Below are 17,502 nucleotides of genomic sequence, written 5' to 3'. Positions count from 1 at the left end.
TAGTAAACCTGAAGTGAAGTTTCGGAATCTAAAACTGGACTCACAGGAGAGGTTCAAATCATAGACGGTTAGAGTGTCAGTCCTCATGTACTTAAGACAGGATTGTGCCTTTTGTATTAAATTCGGATGCAATTTCTGTGTCTCATCGTCAATAAGAAGGTCCAAGGTATACAGTAAACCAGAATTGAAGCATCGGAATCTGAAACCGGACTCACAGGAGAGGTTCAAATCACAGAAAGTGAGAGTGTCAGTACTCTTTTACTTAAGTCGGCATTGTGCCTTTTGTATTAAATTCGGACGCAATTTCTGTGTTTCGTCGTCAATAAGAAGGTCCAAGGGATACAGTAAAAATGAAGTGAAGCATCGGCATCTAAAAGTAGACTCACAGGAGCGGGTCAAATCATAGAAAGTTAGAGTGTCAGTCCTCGTGTACTTAAGAAGGCGTTGTGCCTTTTGAATTGAATTCCGATGCAATTTATGTGTTTCATCGTCAATAAGAAGGTCCAAAGGATACAGAAACCTGAAGAAATGCATCGGAATCTAAAACTGGACTCACAGGAGAGGTTCAAATCAAAGAAAGTTAGAGTGTCAGTCCTCTTGTACTTACGTCGGCATTGTGCCCTTTGAATTTAATTTCGGTGCAAATTTTATGTTTCATCGTCAATAAGACGGTGCAAGGTATACAGTAAACCTGAAGAGAAGCATCGGAATCTAAATCTGGACTCTCAGGAGGGGTTCAAATCATAGATAGTTAGAGTGTCAGTCCTCTTATACCTAAGTCGGCATTGTGTCGTTTGAATTTAATTCCGATGCAATCTCTGTGTTTCATCGCCTATAAGAAGGTGCAAGGTATACAGTAAACCTGAAGGGAAGCTTCGGAATCTAAAACTGGACTCACAGGAGAGGTACAAATCATACAGAGTTAGAGTGTTAGTCCTCTTGTACTTAAGTCGGCATTGTGGCTTTTGTATTAAATACGGATGCAATTACTGTATTTCATCGTCAATAAGAAGGTCCAAGGGATACAGTAAACCTGAAGTGAAGAATCGGTATCTAAAACTGGACTCACAGGAGAGGTTCAAATCATAGGAAATTAGAGTGTCAGTCCTCTTGTACTTAAGTCGGCAATGTGCCTTTTGAATTTAATTCCCATGCAATTTCTGTGTTTCATCGTCAATAAGTAGGTGGAAGGTATACAGTAAACCTGAAGTGAAGCATCGGAATCCAAAACTGGACTCACAGGAGAGGTTCAAATCATGGAGAGTTAGAGTGTCAGTCCTCTTATGCTTAAGTCGGCATTGTGCTTTTTGAATTTAATTTCGAAGCAATTTCTGTGTTTCATCGTCAATAAGAAGGTGCACGGTTTACAGTAAACCTGAAGTGAAGCATCGGAATCTAAAACTGGACTCACAGGAGAGGTTCAAATCATAGAAAGGGAGAGTGTCAGTCCACTTGTACTTAAGTCGGTATTGTGCCTTTTGTATTAAATTCGGATGCAATTTCTGTATTTCATCATCAATAAGAAGGTCCAAGGGATACAGTAAAACTGCATTGAAGCATCGGAATCTAAAACTGGACTCTCAGGAGGGGTTCAAATCATAGATAGTTAGAGTGTCAGTCCTCTTATACCTAAGTCGGCATTGTGTCGTTTGAATTTAATTCCGATGCAATCTCTATGTTTCATCGCCTATAAGAAGGTGCAAGGTATACAGTAAACCTGAAGGGAAGCTTCGGAATCTAAAACTGGACTCACAGGAGAGGTACAAATCATAGAGAGTGAGAGTGTTAGTCCTCTTGTACTTAAGTCGGCATTGGTCCTTTTGAATTTAATTCCGATGCAATTTCTGTGTTTCATCGTCTATAAGAAGGTGCAAGGTATACATTAAACCTGAAGTGAAGCATCGGAATCTAAAACTGGACTCATAGGAGAGGTTAAAATCATTGAAAGTTAGAGTGTCAGTCCACTTGTACTTAAGTCGGCATTGTGCCTTTTGAATTTAATTCCGATGCAATTTCTGTGTTTCATCGTCAATAAGACGGTGCAATGTATACAGTAAACCTGAAGTGAAGCATCGGAATCTAAAACTGGAATCACAGGAGAGGTTCAGACCATAGAAAGTGAGAGTGTCCGTCCTCTTGTACTTAAGTTGGCATTGTGACTTTTGTATTAAAATCCGATGCAATTTATGTATTTCATCGTCAATAAGAAGGAGCAATGTATACAGTAAACCTGAAGTGAAGCATCGGAATCTAAAACTGGACTCACAGGAGAGGTTCAAATCATAGAAAGAGAGGGTGACAGTCCTCTTTTACATAAGTCGGCATTGTGCCTTTTGTATTAAATTCCGATTAAATTTCTGTGTTTCATCGTCAATAAGAAGGTCCAAGGGATACAGTGAACCTGAAGTGAAGCATCGGAAACTAAAACTGGACTCACAGGAGAGGTTCAAATCATAGAAAGTGAGAGTGTCAGTCCTCTTGTACTTAAGTCGGTATTTTGCCTTTTGTATTAAATTCCGATGCAATTTCTGTATTTCATCGTCAATAAGAAGGTCAAAGGGATACAGTAAACCTGAAGTGAAGCATCGGAATCTAAAACTGGACTCACAGGAAAGGTTCATTTCTGTGTTTCATCGTCAATAAGAAGGTGCAGGGTTTACAGTAAACCTGAAGTGATGCATTGGAATCTAAAACTGGACGCACAGGAGAGGTTCAAATCAGAGAAAGAGAGAGTGACAGTCCTCTTTTACTTAAGTCGGCATTGTGCCTTTTGTATTAAATTCCGATGAGATTTCTCGGTTTCATCGTCAATAAGATGGGTCAAGGCATACAGTAAACCTGAAGTGAAGCATCGGAATCTAAACCTGGACTCACAGGAGAGGTTCAAATCATAGAAAGTGATAGTGTCAGTCCACTTTTACTTAAGTCGGCATTGTGCTTTTTGTATTAAATTCGGATGCAATTTCTGTGTTTCAACATCAATAAGAATGTTCAAGGTATACAGTAAACCTGAAGTGAAGCATCGGAATCTAAAACTGGACTCACAGAAGTGGTTCAAATCATAGAAAGTTAGAGTGTCAGTCCTCTTGTACTTAAGTCGTCATTGTGCCTTTTGTATTAAATTCGGATGCAAACTCTATGATTCATCGTCAATAAGAAGGTCCAAGTTATATAGTAAACCTGAAGTGAAGTTTCGGAATCTAAAACTGGACTCACAGGAGAGGTTCAAATCATAGACGGTTAGAGTGTCAGTCCTCATGTACTTAAGACAGGATTGTGCCTTTTGTATTAAATTCGGATGCAATTTCTGTGTCTCATCGTCAATAAGAAGGTCCAAGGTATACAGTAAACCAGAATTGAAGCATCGGAATCTGAAGCCGGACTCACAGGAGAGGGTCAAATCACAGAAAGTGAGAGTGTCAGTACTCTTTTACTTAAGTCGGCATTGTGCCTTTTGTATTAAATTCGGACGCAATTTCTGTGTTTCGTCGTCAATAAGAAGGTCCAAGGGATACAGTAAAAATGAAGTGAAGCATCGGCATTTAAAAGTAGACTCACAGGAGCGGGTCAAATCATAGAAAGTTAGAGTGTCAGTCCTCGTGTACTTAAGAAGGCGTTGTGCCTTTTGAATTGAATTCCGATGCAATTTATGTGTTTCATCGTCAATAAGAAGGTCCAAAGGATACAGAAACCTGAAGAGATGCATCGGAATCTAAAACTGGACTCACAGGAGAGGTTCAAATCAAAGAAAGTTAGAGTGTCAGTCCTCTTGTACTTACGTCGGCATTGTGCCCTTTGAATTTAATTTCGGTGCAAATTTTATGTTTCATCGTCAATAAGACGGTGCAAGGTATACAGTAAACCTGAAGAGAAGCATCGGAATCTAAATCTGGACTCTCAGGAGGGGTTCAAATCATAGATAGTTAGAGTGTCAGTCCTCTTATACCTAAGTCGGCATTGTGTCGTTTGAATTTAATTCCGATGCAATCTCTGTGTTTCATCGCCTATAAGAAGGTGCAAGGTATACAGTAAACCTGAAGGGAAGCTTCGGAATCTAAAACTGGACTCACAGGAGAGGTACAAATCATACAGAGTTAGAGTGTTAGTCCTCTTGTACTTAAGTCGGCATTGTGGCTTTTGTATTAAATACGGATGCAATTACTGTATTTCATCGTCAATAAGAAGGTCCAAGGGATACAGTAAACCTGAAGTGAAGAATCGGTATCTAAAACTGGACTCACAGGAGAGGTTCAAATCATAGGAAATTAGAGTGTCAGTCCTCTTGTACTTAAGTCGGCAATGTGCCTTTTGAATTTAATTCCCATGCAATTTCTGTGTTTCATCGTCAATAAGTAGGTGGAAGGTATACAGTAAACCTGAAGTGAAGCATCGGAATCCAAAACTGGACTCACAGGAGAGGTTCAAATCATGGAGAGTTAGAGTGTCAGTCCTCTTATGCTTAAGTCGGCATTGTGCTTTTTGAATTTAATTTCGAAGCAATTTCTGTGTTTCATCGTCAATAAGAAGGTGCACGGTTTACAGTAAACCTGAAGTGAAGCATCGGAATCTAAAACTGGACTCACAGGAGAGGTTCAAATCATAGAAAGGGAGAGTGTCAGTCCACTTGTACTTAAGTCGGTATTGTGCCTTTCGTATTAAATTCGGATGCAATTTCTGTATTTCATCATCAATAAGAAGGTCCAAGGGATACAGTAAAACTGAATTGAAGCATCGGAATCTAAAACTGGACTCTCAGGAGGGGTTCAAATCATAGATAGTTAGAGTGTCAGTCCTCTTATACCTAAGTCGGCATTGTGTCGTTTGAATTTAATTCCGATGCAATCTCTGTGTTTCATCGCCTATAAGAAGGTGCAAGGTATACAGTAAACCTGAAGGGAAGCTTCGGAATCTAAAACTGGACTCACAGGAGAGGTACAAATCATAGAGAGTTAGAGTGTTAGTCCTCTTGTACTTAAGTCGGCATTGGTCCTTTTGAATTTAATTCCGATGCAATTTCTGTGTTTCATCGTCTATAAGAAGGTGCAAGGTATACATTAAACCTGAAGTGAAGCATCGAAATCTAAAACTGGACTCATAGGAGAGGTTAAAATCATTGAAAGTTTGAGTGTCAGTCCACTTGTACTTAAGTCGGCATTGTGCCTTTTGAATTTAATTCCGATGCAATTTCTGTGTTTCATCGTCAATAAGACGGTGCAATGTATACAGTAAACCTGAAGTGAAGCATCGGAATCTAAAACTGGAATCACAGGAGAGGTTCAGACCATAGAAAGTGAGAGTGTCCGTCCTCTTGTACTTAAGTTGGCATTGTGACTTTTGTATTAAAATCCGATGCAATTTATGTATTTCATCGTCAATAAGAAGGAGCAATGTACACAGTAAACCTGAAGTGAAGCATCGGAATCTAAAACTCGACTCACAGGAGAGGTTCAAATCATAGAAAGAGAGGGTGACAGTCCTCTTTTACATAAGTCGGCATTGTGCCTTTTGTATTAAATTCCGATTAAATTTCTGTGTTTCATCGTCAATAAGAAGGTCCAAGGGATACAGTGAACCTGAAGTGAAGCATCGGAAACTAAAACTGGACTCACAGGAGAGGTTCAAATCATAGAAAGGGAGAGTGTCAGTCCTCTTGTACTTAAGTCGGTATTTTGCCTTTTGTATTAAATTCCGATGCAATTTCTGTATTTCATCGTCAATAAGAAGGTCAAAGGGATACAGTAAACCTGAAGTGAAGCATCGGAATCTAAAACTGGACTCACAGGAAAGGTTCATTTCTGTGTTTCATCGTCAATAAGAAGGTGCAGGGTATACAGTAAACCTGAAGTAATGCATTGGAATCTAAAACTGGACGCACAGGAGAGGTTCAAATCAGAGAAAGAGAGAGTGACAGTCCTCTTTTACTTAAGTCGGCATTGTGCCTTTTGTATTAAATTCCGATGAGATTTCTCGGTTTCATCGTCAATAAGATGGGTCAAGGCATACAGTAAACCTGAAGTGAAGCATCGGAATCTAAACCTGGACTCACAGGAGAGGTTCAAATCATAGAAAGTGATAGTGTCAGTCCTCTTGTACTTAAGTCGGCATTGTGCCGTTTGTATTAAATTCGGATTCAATTTCTGTGTTTCATCGTCAATAAGAATGTGCAAGGTATACAGTAAACCTGAAGTGAAGCATCGGAATCTAAAACTGGACTCACATGAGAGGAACAAATCATAGAAAGTGAGAGTGCCAGTCCACTTGTATATAAGTCGGCATTGTGCCTTTTGTATTAAATTCGGATGCAATTTCTGTGTTTCATCGTCAATAAGAAGGAAAAAGGAATACAGTAAACCTGAAGTGAAGCATCGGAATCTAAAAGTGGACCCACAGGAGAGGTTCAACTCATACATAGTTAGAGTGTCAGTCCTCTTGTACTTAAGTCGGCATTGTGTCTTTTGAATTTAATTCCGATGCAATTTCTGTGTATCATCGTCAATAAGAAGGTGCAAGGTATACAGTAAACGAGAAGTGTAGCATCGCAATCTAAAACTGGACTCACAGGAGAAGTTCAAATCATAGAGAGTTAGAGTGTCAGTCCTCTTGTACTTATGTCGGCATTGTGCCTTTTAAAATTAATTCCGATGCAATTTCTGTGTTTCATCGTCAATAAGAAGGTGCAAGGTATACAGTGAACCGAAATGAAGCAACGGAATGTAAAACTGGCCTCACAGGAGAGGTTCAAATCATAGAAAGAGAGAGTGTCAGTCCTCTTTTACTTAAGTCGGCATTGTGTCTTTTGTATTAAATTCGGATGGAATTTCTGTATTTCATCGTCAATAAGAAGGTCCAAGGTATACAGTAAACCTGAAGTGAACCATCGGAATCTAAAACTCGACTCACAGGAGAGGTTCAACTCATAGAAAGTGAGAGTGTCAGTCCTCTTGTACTTAAGTCGGCATTGTGCCTTTTGAATTTAATTCCGATGCAATTTCTGTGTTTCATCGTCAATAGGAAGGTGCAAGGTATACAGTAAACCTGACGTGAAGCATCGGAATCCAAAACTGGACTCACAGGAGACGTTCAAATCATGGAGAGTTAGAGTGTCAGTCCTCTTATACTTCAGTCGGCATTGTGCCTTTTGAATTTAATTCCGATGCAATTTCTGTGTTTCATCGTCAATAAGAAGGTGCAAGGTATACAGTAAACCTGAAGTGAAGCATCGGAATCTAAAACTGGAATCACAGGAGAGGTTCAGGTCATAGAAAGTGAGAGTGTCAGTCCTCTTGTACTTAAGTTGGCATTGTGCCTTTTGTATTAAATTCCGATGCAATTTCTGTATTTCATCGTCAATAAGAAGGTGCAAGGTATACAGTAAACCTGAAGTGAAGCATGGGAATCTAAAACTGGACTCACAGGAGAGGTTCAAATCATAGAAAGGGAGACTGTCAGTCCTCTTGTACTTAAGTCGGTATTTTGCCTTTTGTATTACATTCCGATGCAATTTCTGTATTTCATCGTCAATAAGAAGGTCCAAGGGATACCGTAAACCTGAAGTGAAGCATCGGAATCTAAAACTGGGCTCACAGGAGAGGTTCAAATCATAGAAAGTTAGAGTGTTAGTCCTGTTGTACTTAAGTCGGCATTGTGCATTTTGAATTTAATTCCGATGCAATTTCTGTGTTTCATGGTCAATAAGAAGGTGCAAGGTATACAGTAAACCTGAAGTGATGCATTGCAATCTAAAACTGGACTCACAGGGGAGGTTCAAATCATAGAAAGGGATAGTGTCAGTCCTCTTGTATTTAAGTCGGCATTGTGAAGTTTGTATTAAATTCGGATTCAATTTCTGTGTTTTATCGTCAATAGGAAGGTGCAAGGTATACAGTAAACCTGAAGTGAAACATCGGAAACTACAACTGGACTCACAGGAGAGGTTCAAATCATAGAAAGTGAGAGTGTCAGTCCTCTTGTACTTAGGTGGGCATTGTGCCTTTTGTATTAAATTCGGATGCAATTTCTGTGTTTAATCGTCAATAAGAAGGACCAAGGGATACAGTAAACCTGAAGTGAAGCATCGGAATCTAAAACTGGACCCACAGGAGAGGTTCAACTCATACATAGTTGGAGTGTCAGTCCTCTTGTACTTAAGTCGGCATTGTGTCTTTTGAATTTAATTCCGATGCAATTCCTGTGTTTCATCGTCAATAAGAAGGTGCAAGGTATACAGTAAACCAGAAGTGAAGCATCGCAATCTTAAACTGGACTCACAGGAGAAGTTCAAATCATAGAGAGTTGGAGCGTCAGTCCTCTTGTACTTAAGTCGGCATTATGCCTTTCAAATTTAATTCCGATGCAATTTCTGTGTTTCATCGTCAATAAGAAGATGCAAGGTATACAGTGAACCTGAAGTGAAGCATCGGAATGTAAAACTGGACTAACAGGAGAGGTTCATATCATAGAAAGTGAGAGTGTTAGTCCTCTTGTAATTAAGTCGGCATTGTGCCTTTTGTATTAAACTCCGATGAAATTTCTGTGTTTCATCGTCAATAAGAAGGTCCTAGGGATACAGTAAGCCTGAAGTGAAGCATCGGAATCTAAAACTGGACACACAGGAGAGATTCAAATCTTAGAAAGTGAGAGTGTCAGTCCTCCTGTACTTAAGTCGGTATTGTGCCTTTTGTATTAAATACGGATGCAATTTCTGTATTTCATCGTCAATAAGAAGGTCCAAGGGATACAGTAAACCTGAAGTGAAGCATCGGAATCTAAAACTGGACTCATAGGAGAGGTTAAAATCGTTGAAAGTTAGAGTGTCAGTCCACTTGTACTTAAGTCGGCATTGTGCCTTTTGAATTTAATTCCGATGCAATTTCTGTGTTTCATCGTCAATAAGACGGTGCCATGTATACAGTAAACTTGAAGTGAAGCATCGGAATCTAAAACTGGAATCACAGGAGAGGTTCAGATCATAGATAGTGAGAGTGTCCGTCCTCTTGTACTTAAGTTGGCATTGTGACTTTTGCATTAAATTCCGATGCAATTTCGGTATTTCATCGTCAATAAGAAGGTGCAATGTATACAGTAAACCTGAAGTGAAGCATCGGACTCTAAAACTGGACTCACAGGAGAGGTTCAAATCATAGAAAGAGAGAGTGACAGTCCTCTTTTACATAAGTCGGCATTGTGCCTTTTGTATTAAATTCCGATGAAATTTCTGTGTTTCATCGTCAATAAGAAGGTCCAAGGGATACAGTGAACCTGAAGTGAAGCATCGGAAACTAAAACTGGACTCACAGGAGAGGTTCAAATCATAGAAAGGGAGAGTGTCAGTCCTCTTGTACTTAAGTCGGTATTTTGCCTTTTGTAATAAATTCCGATGCAATTTCTGTATTTCATCGTCAATAAGAAGGTCCAAGGGATACAGTAAACCTGAAGTGAAGCATCGGAATCTAAAACTGGACTCACAGGAAAGGTTCATTTCTGTGTTTCATCGTCAATAAGAAGGTGCAAGGTATACAGTAAACCTGAAGTGATGCATTGGAATCTAAAACTGGACGCACAGGAGAGGTTCAAATCAGAGAAAGAGAGAGTGACAGTCCTCTTTTACTTAAGTCGGCATTGTGCCTTTTGTATTAAATGCCGATGAGATTTCTCTGTTTCATCGTCAATAAGATGGGTCAAGGCATACAGTAAACCTGAAGTGAAGCATCGGAATCTAAACCTGGACTCACAGGAGTGGTTCAAATCATAGAAAGTGATAGTGTCAGTCCTCTTGTACTTAAGTCGGCATTGTGCCGTTTGTATTAAATTCGGATTCAATTTCTGTGTTTCATCGTCAATAAGAATGTGCAAGGTATACAGTAAACCTGAAGTGAAGCATCGGAATCTAAAACTGGACTCATAGGAGAGGTTAAAATCATTGAAAGTTAGAGTGTCAGTCCACTTGTACTTAAGTCGGCATTGTGCATTTTGAATTTAATTCCGATGCAATTTCTGTGTTTCATCGTCAATAAGACGGTGCAATGTATACAGTAAACCTGAAGTTAAGCATCAGAATCTAAAACTGGAATCACAGGAGAGGTTCAGACCATAGAAAGTGAGAGTGTCCGTCCTCTTGTACTTAAGTTGGCATTGTGACTTTTGTATTAAATTCCGATGCAATTTATGTATTTCATCGTCAATAAGAAGGTGCAATGTATACAGTAAACCTGAAGTGAAGCATCGGAATCTAAAACTGGACTCACAGGAGAGGTTCAAATCATAGAAAGAGAGAGTGACAGTCCTCTTTTACATTAGTCGGCATTGTGCCTTTTGTATTAAATTCCGAAGAAATTTCTGTGTTTCATCGTCAATAAGAAGGTCCAAGGGATACAGTGAACCTGAAGTGAAGCATCGGAAACTAAAACTGGACTCACAGGAGAGGTTCAAATCATAGAAAGGGAGAGTGTCAGTCCTCTTGTACTTAAGTCGGTGTTTTGCCTTTTGTATTAAATTCCGATGCAATTTCTGTATTTCATCGTCAATAAGAAGGTCCAAGGGATACAGTAAACCTGAAGTGAAGCATCGGAATCTAAAACTGGACTCACAGGAAAGGTTCATTTCTGGGTTTCATCGTCAATAAGAAGGTGCAGGGTATACAGTAAACCTGAAGTGATGTATTGGCATCTAAAACTGGACGCACAGGAGAGGTTCAAATCAGAGAAAGAGAGAGTGACAGTCCTCTTTTACTTAAGTCGGCATTGTGCCTTTTGTATTAAATTCCGATGAGATTTCTCTGTTTCATCGTCAATAAGATGGGTCAAGTCATACAGTAAACCTGAAGTGAAGCATCGGAATCTAAACCTGGACTCACAGGAGAGGTTCAAATCATAGAAAGTGATAGTGTCAGTCCTCTTGTACTTAAGTCGGCATTGTGCCGTTTGTATTAAATTCGGATTCAATTTCTGTGTTTCATCGTCAATAAGAATGTGCAAGGTATACAGTAAACCTGAAGTGAAGCATCGGAATCTAAAACTGGACTCACATGAGAGGTACAAATCATAGAAAGTGAGAGTGCCAGTCCACTTGTACTTAAGTCGGCATTGTGCCTTTTGTATTAAATTCGGATGCAATTTCTGTGTTTCATCGTCAATAAGAAGGAAAAAGGAATACAGTAAACCTGAAGTGAAGCATCGGAATCTAAAACTGGACCCACAGGAGAGGTTCAACCCATACATAGTTAGAGTGTCAGTCCTCTTGTACTTAAGTCGGCATTGTGTCTTTTGAATTTAATTCCGATGCAATTTCCGTGTATCATCGTCAATAAGAAGGTGCAAGGTATACAGTAAACGAGAAGTGTAGCATCGCAATCTAAAACTGGACTCACAGGAGAAGTTCAAACCATAGAGAGTTAGAGTGTCAGTCCTCTTGTACTTATGTCGGCATTGTGCCTTTTAAAATTAATTCCGATGCAATTTCTTTGTTTCATCGTCAATAAGAAGGTGCAAGGTATACAGTGAACCGAAATGAAGCATCGGAATGTAAAACTGGCCTCACAGGAGAGGTTCAAATCAGAGAAAGAGAGAGTGTCAGTCCTCTTTTACTTAAGTCGGCATTGTGTCTTTTGTATTAAATCCGGATGGAATTTCTGTATTTCATCGTCAATAAGAAGGTCCAAGGTATACAGTAAACCTGAAGTGAACCATCGGAATCTAAAACTGGACTCACAGGAGAGGTTCAAATCATAGAAAGTGAGAGTGTCAGTCCTCTTGTAGTTAAGTCGGCATTGTGCCTTTTGAATTTAATTCCGATGCAATTTCTGTGTTTCATCGTCAATAGGAAGGTGCAAGGTATACAGTAAACCTGAAGTGAAGCATCGGAATCCAAAACTGGACTCACAGGAGAGGTTCAAATCATGGAGAGTTAGAGTGTCAGTCCTCTTATACTTAAGTCGGCATTGTGCCTTTTGAATTTAATTCCGATGCAATTTCTGTGTTTCATCGTCAATAAGAAGGTGCAAGGTATACAGTAAACCTGAAGTGAAGCATCGGAATCTAAAACTGGACTCATAGGCGAGGTTAATATCATTGAAAGTTAGAGTGTCAGTCCACTTGTAAATAAGTCGGCATTGTGCCTTTTGAATTTAATTCCGATGCAATTTCTGTGTTTCATCGTCAATAAGATGGTGCAAGGTATACAGTAAACCTGAAGTGAAGCATCGGAATCTAAAACTGGAATCACAGGAGAGGTTCAGATCATAGAAAGTGAGAGTGTCAGTACTCTTGTACTTAAGTTGGCATTGTGCCTTTTGTATTAAACTCCGATGCAATTTCTGTATTTCATCGTCAATAAGAAGGTGCAAGGTATACAGTAAACCTGAAGTGGAAGATCGGAATCTAAAACTGGACTCACAGGAGAGGTTCAAATCATAGAAAGGGAGACTGTCAGTCCTCTTGTACTTAAGTCGGTATTTTGCCTTTTGTATTAAATTCCGATGCAATTTCTGTATTTCATCGTCAATAAGAAGGTCCAAGGGATACCGTAAACCTGAAGTGAAACATCGGAATCTAAAACTTGGCTCACAGGAGAGGTTCAAATCATAGAAAGTTAGAGTGTTAGTCCTGTTGTACTTAAGTCGGCATTGTGCATTTTGAATTTAATTCCGATGCAATTTCTGTGTTTCATGGTCAATAAGAAGGTGCAAGGTATACAGTAAACCTGAAGTGATGCATTGCAATCTAAAACTGGACTCACAGGAGAGGTTCAAATCATAGAAAGGGATAGTGTCAGTCCTCTTGTATTGAAGTCGGCATTGTGAAGTTTGTATTAAATTCGGATTCAATTTCTGTGTTTTATCGTCAATAAGAAGGTGCAAGGTATTCAGTAAACCTGAAGTGAAGCATCAGAAACTACAACTGGACTCACTGGAGAGGTTCAAATCATAGAAAGTGAGAGTGTCAGTCCTCTTGTACTTAGGTCGGCATTGTGCCTTTTGTATTAAATTCGGATGCAATTTCTGTGTTTAATCGTCAATACGAAGGACCAAGGGATACAGTAAAACTGAAAAGAAGCATCTGAATCTAAAACTGGACCCACAGGAGAGGTTCAACTCATACATAGTTGGAGTGTCAGTCCTCTTGTACTTAAGTCGGCATTGTGTCTTTTGAATTTAATTCCGATGCAATTTCTGTGTTTCATCGTCAATAAGAAGGTGCAAGGTATACAGTAAACCAGAAGTGAAGCATCGCAATCTTAAACTGGACTCACAGGAGAAGTTCAAATCATAGAGAGTTGGAGCGTCAGTCCTCTTGTACTTAAGTCGGCATTATGCCTTTCAAATTTAATTCCGATGCAATTTCTGTGTTTCATCGTCAATAAGAAGGTGCAAGGTATACAGTGAACCTGAAGCGAAGCATCGGAATGTAAAACTGGACTCACAGGAGAGGTTCAAATCATAGAAAGTGAGAGTGTTAGTCCTCTTGTAATTAAGTCGGCATTGTGCCTTTTGTATTAAACTCCGATGAAATTTCTGTATTTCATCGTCAATAAGAAGGTCCAAGGGATACAGTAAGCCTGAAGTGAAGCATCGGAATCTAAAACTGGACACACAGGAGAGATTCAAATCATAGAAAGTGAGAGTGTCAGTCCTCCTGTACTTAAGATGGTATTGTGCCTTTTGTATTAAATACGGATGCAATTTCTGTATTTCATCGTCAATAAGAAGGTCCAAGGGATACAGTAAACCTGAAGTGAAGCATCGGAATCTAAAACTGGACTCATAGGAGAGGTTAAAATCATTGAAAGTTAGAGTGTCTGTCCACTTGTACTTAAATCGGCATTGTGCCTTTTGAATTTAATTCCGATGCAATTTCTGTGTTTCATCGTCAATAAGACGGTGCAATGTATACAGTAAACTTGAAGTGAAGCATCGGAATCTAAAACTGGAATCACAGGAGAGGTTCAGATCATAGATAGTGAGAGTGACAGTCCTCTTTTACATAAGTCGGGATTGTGCCTTTTGTATTAAATTCCGATGAAATTTCTGTGTTTCATCGTCAATAAGAAGGTCCAAGGGATACAGTGAACCTGAAGTGAAGCATCGGAAACTAAAACTGGACTCACAGGAGAGGTTCAAATCATAGAAAGGGAGAGTGTCAGTCCTCTTGTACTTAAGTCGGTATTTTGCCTTTTGTATTAAATTCCGATGCAATTTCTGTATTTCATCGTCAATAAGAAGGTCAAAGGGATACAGTAAACCTGAAGTGAAGCATCGGAATCTAAAACTGGACTCACAGGAAAGGTTCATTTCTGTGTTTCATCGTCAATAAGAAGGTGCAGGGTATACAGTAAACCTGAAGTAATGCATTGGAATCTAAAACTGGACGCACAGGAGAGGTTCAAATCAGAGAAAGAGAGAGTGACAGTCCTCTTTTACTTAAGTCGGCATTGTGCCTTTTGTATTAAATTCCGATGAGATTTCTCGGTTTCATCGTCAATAAGATGGGTCAAGGCATACAGTAAACCTGAAGTGAAGCATCGGAATCTAAACCTGGACTCACAGGAGAGGTTCAAATCATAGAAAGTGATAGTGTCAGTCCTCTTGTACCTAAGTCGGCATTGTGCCGTTTGTATTAAATTCGGATTCAATTTCTGTGTTTCATCGTCAATAAGAATGTGCAAGGTATACAGTAAACCTGAAGTGAAGCATCGGAATCTAAAACTGGACTCACATGAGAGGAACAAATCATAGAAAGTGAGAGTGCCAGTCCACTTGTATATAAGTCGGCATTGTGCCTTTTGTATTAAATTCGGATGCAATTTCTGTGTTTCATCGTCAATAAGAAGGAAAAAGGAATACAGTAAACCTGAAGTGAAGCATCGGAATCTAAAAGTGGACCCACAGGAGAGGTTCAACTCATACATAGTTAGAGTGTCAGTCCTCTTGTACTTAAGTCGGCATTGTGTCTTTTGAATTTAATTCCGATGCAATTTCTGTGTATCATCGTCAATAAGAAGGTGCAAGGTATACAGTAAACGAGAAGTGTAGCATCGCAATCTAAAACTGGACTCACAGGAGAAGTTCAAATCATAGAGAGTTAGAGTGTCAGTCCTCTTGTACTTATGTCGGCATTGTGCCTTTTAAAATTAATTCCGATGCAATTTCTGTGTTTCATCGTCAATAAGAAGGTGCAAGGTATACAGTGAACCGAAATGAAGCAACGGAATGTAAAACTGGCCTCACAGGAGAGGTTCAAATCATAGAAAGAGAGAGTGTCAGTCCTCTTTTACTTAAGTCGGCATTGTGTCTTTTGTATTAAATTCGGATGGAATTTCTGTATTTCATCGTCAATAAGAAGGTCCAAGGTATACAGTAAACCTGAAGTGAACCATCGGAATCTAAAACTCGACTCACAGGAGAGGTTCAACTCATAGAAAGTGAGAGTGTCAGTCCTCTTGTACTTAAGTCGGCATTGTGCCTTTTGAATTTAATTCCGATGCAATTTCTGTGTTTCATCGTCAATAGGAAGGTGCAAGGTATACAGTAAACCTGACGTGAAGCATCGGAATCCAAAACTGGACTCACAGGAGACGTTCAAATCATGGAGAGTTAGAGTGTCAGTCCTCTTATACTTCAGTCGGCATTGTGCCTTTTGAATTTAATTCCGATGCAATTTCTGTGTTTCATCGTCAATAAGAAGGTGCAAGGTATACAGTAAACCTGAAGTGAAGCATCGGAATCTAAAACTGGAATCACAGGAGAGGTTCAGATCATAGAAAGTGAGAGTGTCAGTCCTCTTGTACTTAAGTTGGCATTGTGCCTTTTGTATTAAATTCCGATGCAATTTCTGTATTTCATCGTCAATAAGAAGGTGCAAGGTATACAGTAAACCTGAAGTGAAGCATGGGAATCTAAAACTGGACTCACAGGAGAGGTTCAAATCATAGAAAGGGAGACTGTCAGTCCTCTTGTACTTAAGTCGGTATTTTGCCTTTTGTATTACATTCCGATGCAATTTCTGTATTTCATCGTCAATAAGAAGGTCCAAGGGATACCGTAAACCTGAAGTGAAGCATCGGAATCTAAAACTGGGCTCACAGGAGAGGTTCAAATCATAGAAAGTTAGAGTGTTAGTCCTGTTGTACTTAAGTCGGCATTGTGCATTTTGAATTTAATTCCGATGCAATTTCTGTGTTTCATGGTCAATAAGAAGGTGCAAGGTATACAGTAAACCTGAAGTGATGCATTGCAATCTAAAACTGGACTCACAGGGGAGGTTCAAATCATAGAAAGGGATAGTGTCAGTCCTCTTGTATTTAAGTCGGCATTGTGAAGTTTGTATTAAATTCGGATTCAATTTCTGTGTTTTATCGTCAATAGGAAGGTGCAAGGTATACAGTAAACCTGAAGTGAAACATCGGAAACTACAACTGGACTCACAGGAGAGGTTCAAATCATAGAAAGTGAGAGTGTCAGTCCTCTTGTACTTAGGTGGGCATTGTGCCTTTTGTATTAAATTCGGATGCAATTTCTGTGTTTAATCGTCAATAAGAAGGACCAAGGGATACAGTAAACCTGAAGTGAAGCATCGGAATCTAAAACTGGACCCACAGGAGAGGTTCAACTCATACATAGTTGGAGTGTCAGTCCTCTTGTACTTAAGTCGGCATTGTGTCTTTTGAATTTAATTCCGATGCAATTCCTGTGTTTCATCGTCAATAAGAAGGTGCAAGGTATACAGTAAAACCAGAAGTGAAGCATCGCAATCTTAAACTGGACTCACAGGAGAAGTTCAAATCATAGAGAGTTGGAGCGTCAGTCCTCTTGTACTTAAGTCGGCATTATGCCCTTTCAAATTTAATTCCGATGCAATTTCTGTGTGTCATCGTCAATAAGAAGATGCAAGGTATACAGTGAACCTGAAGTGAAGCATCGGAATGTAAAACTGGACTAACAGGAGAGGTTCATATCATAGAAAGTGAGAGTGTTAGTCCTCTTGTAATTAAGTCGGCATTGTGCCTTTTGTATTAAACTCCGATGAAATTTCTGTGTTTCATCGTCAATAAGAAGGTCCAAGGGATACAGTAAGCCTGAAGTGAAGCATCGGAATCTAAAACTGGACACACAGGAGAGATTCAAATCTTAGAAAGTGAGAGTGTCAGTCCTCCTGTACTTAAGTCGGTATTGTGCCTTTTGTATTAAATACGGATGCAATTTCTGTATTTCAATCGTCAATAAGAAGGTCCAAGGGATACAGTAAACCTGAAGTGAAGCATCGGAATCTAAAACTGGACTCATAGGAGAGGTTAAAATCATTGAAAGTTAGAGTGTCAGTCCACTTGTACTTAAGTCGGCATTGTGCCTTTTGAATTTAATTCCGATGCAATTTTCTGTGTTTCATCGTCAATAAGACGGTGCCATGTATACAGTAAACTTGAAGTGAAGCATCGGAATCTAAAACTGGAATCACAGGAGAGGTTCAGATCATAGATAGTGAGAGTGTCCGTCCTCTTGTACTTAAGTTG

This window comes from Schistocerca americana, chromosome 10 (genome assembly GCF_021461395.2).
Source record: "Schistocerca americana isolate TAMUIC-IGC-003095 chromosome 10, iqSchAmer2.1, whole genome shotgun sequence".
NCBI classification, from domain to species: Eukaryota; Metazoa; Arthropoda; class Insecta; order Orthoptera; family Acrididae; genus Schistocerca; species Schistocerca americana.
Note: the sequence above shows the minus strand (reverse complement) of the source record.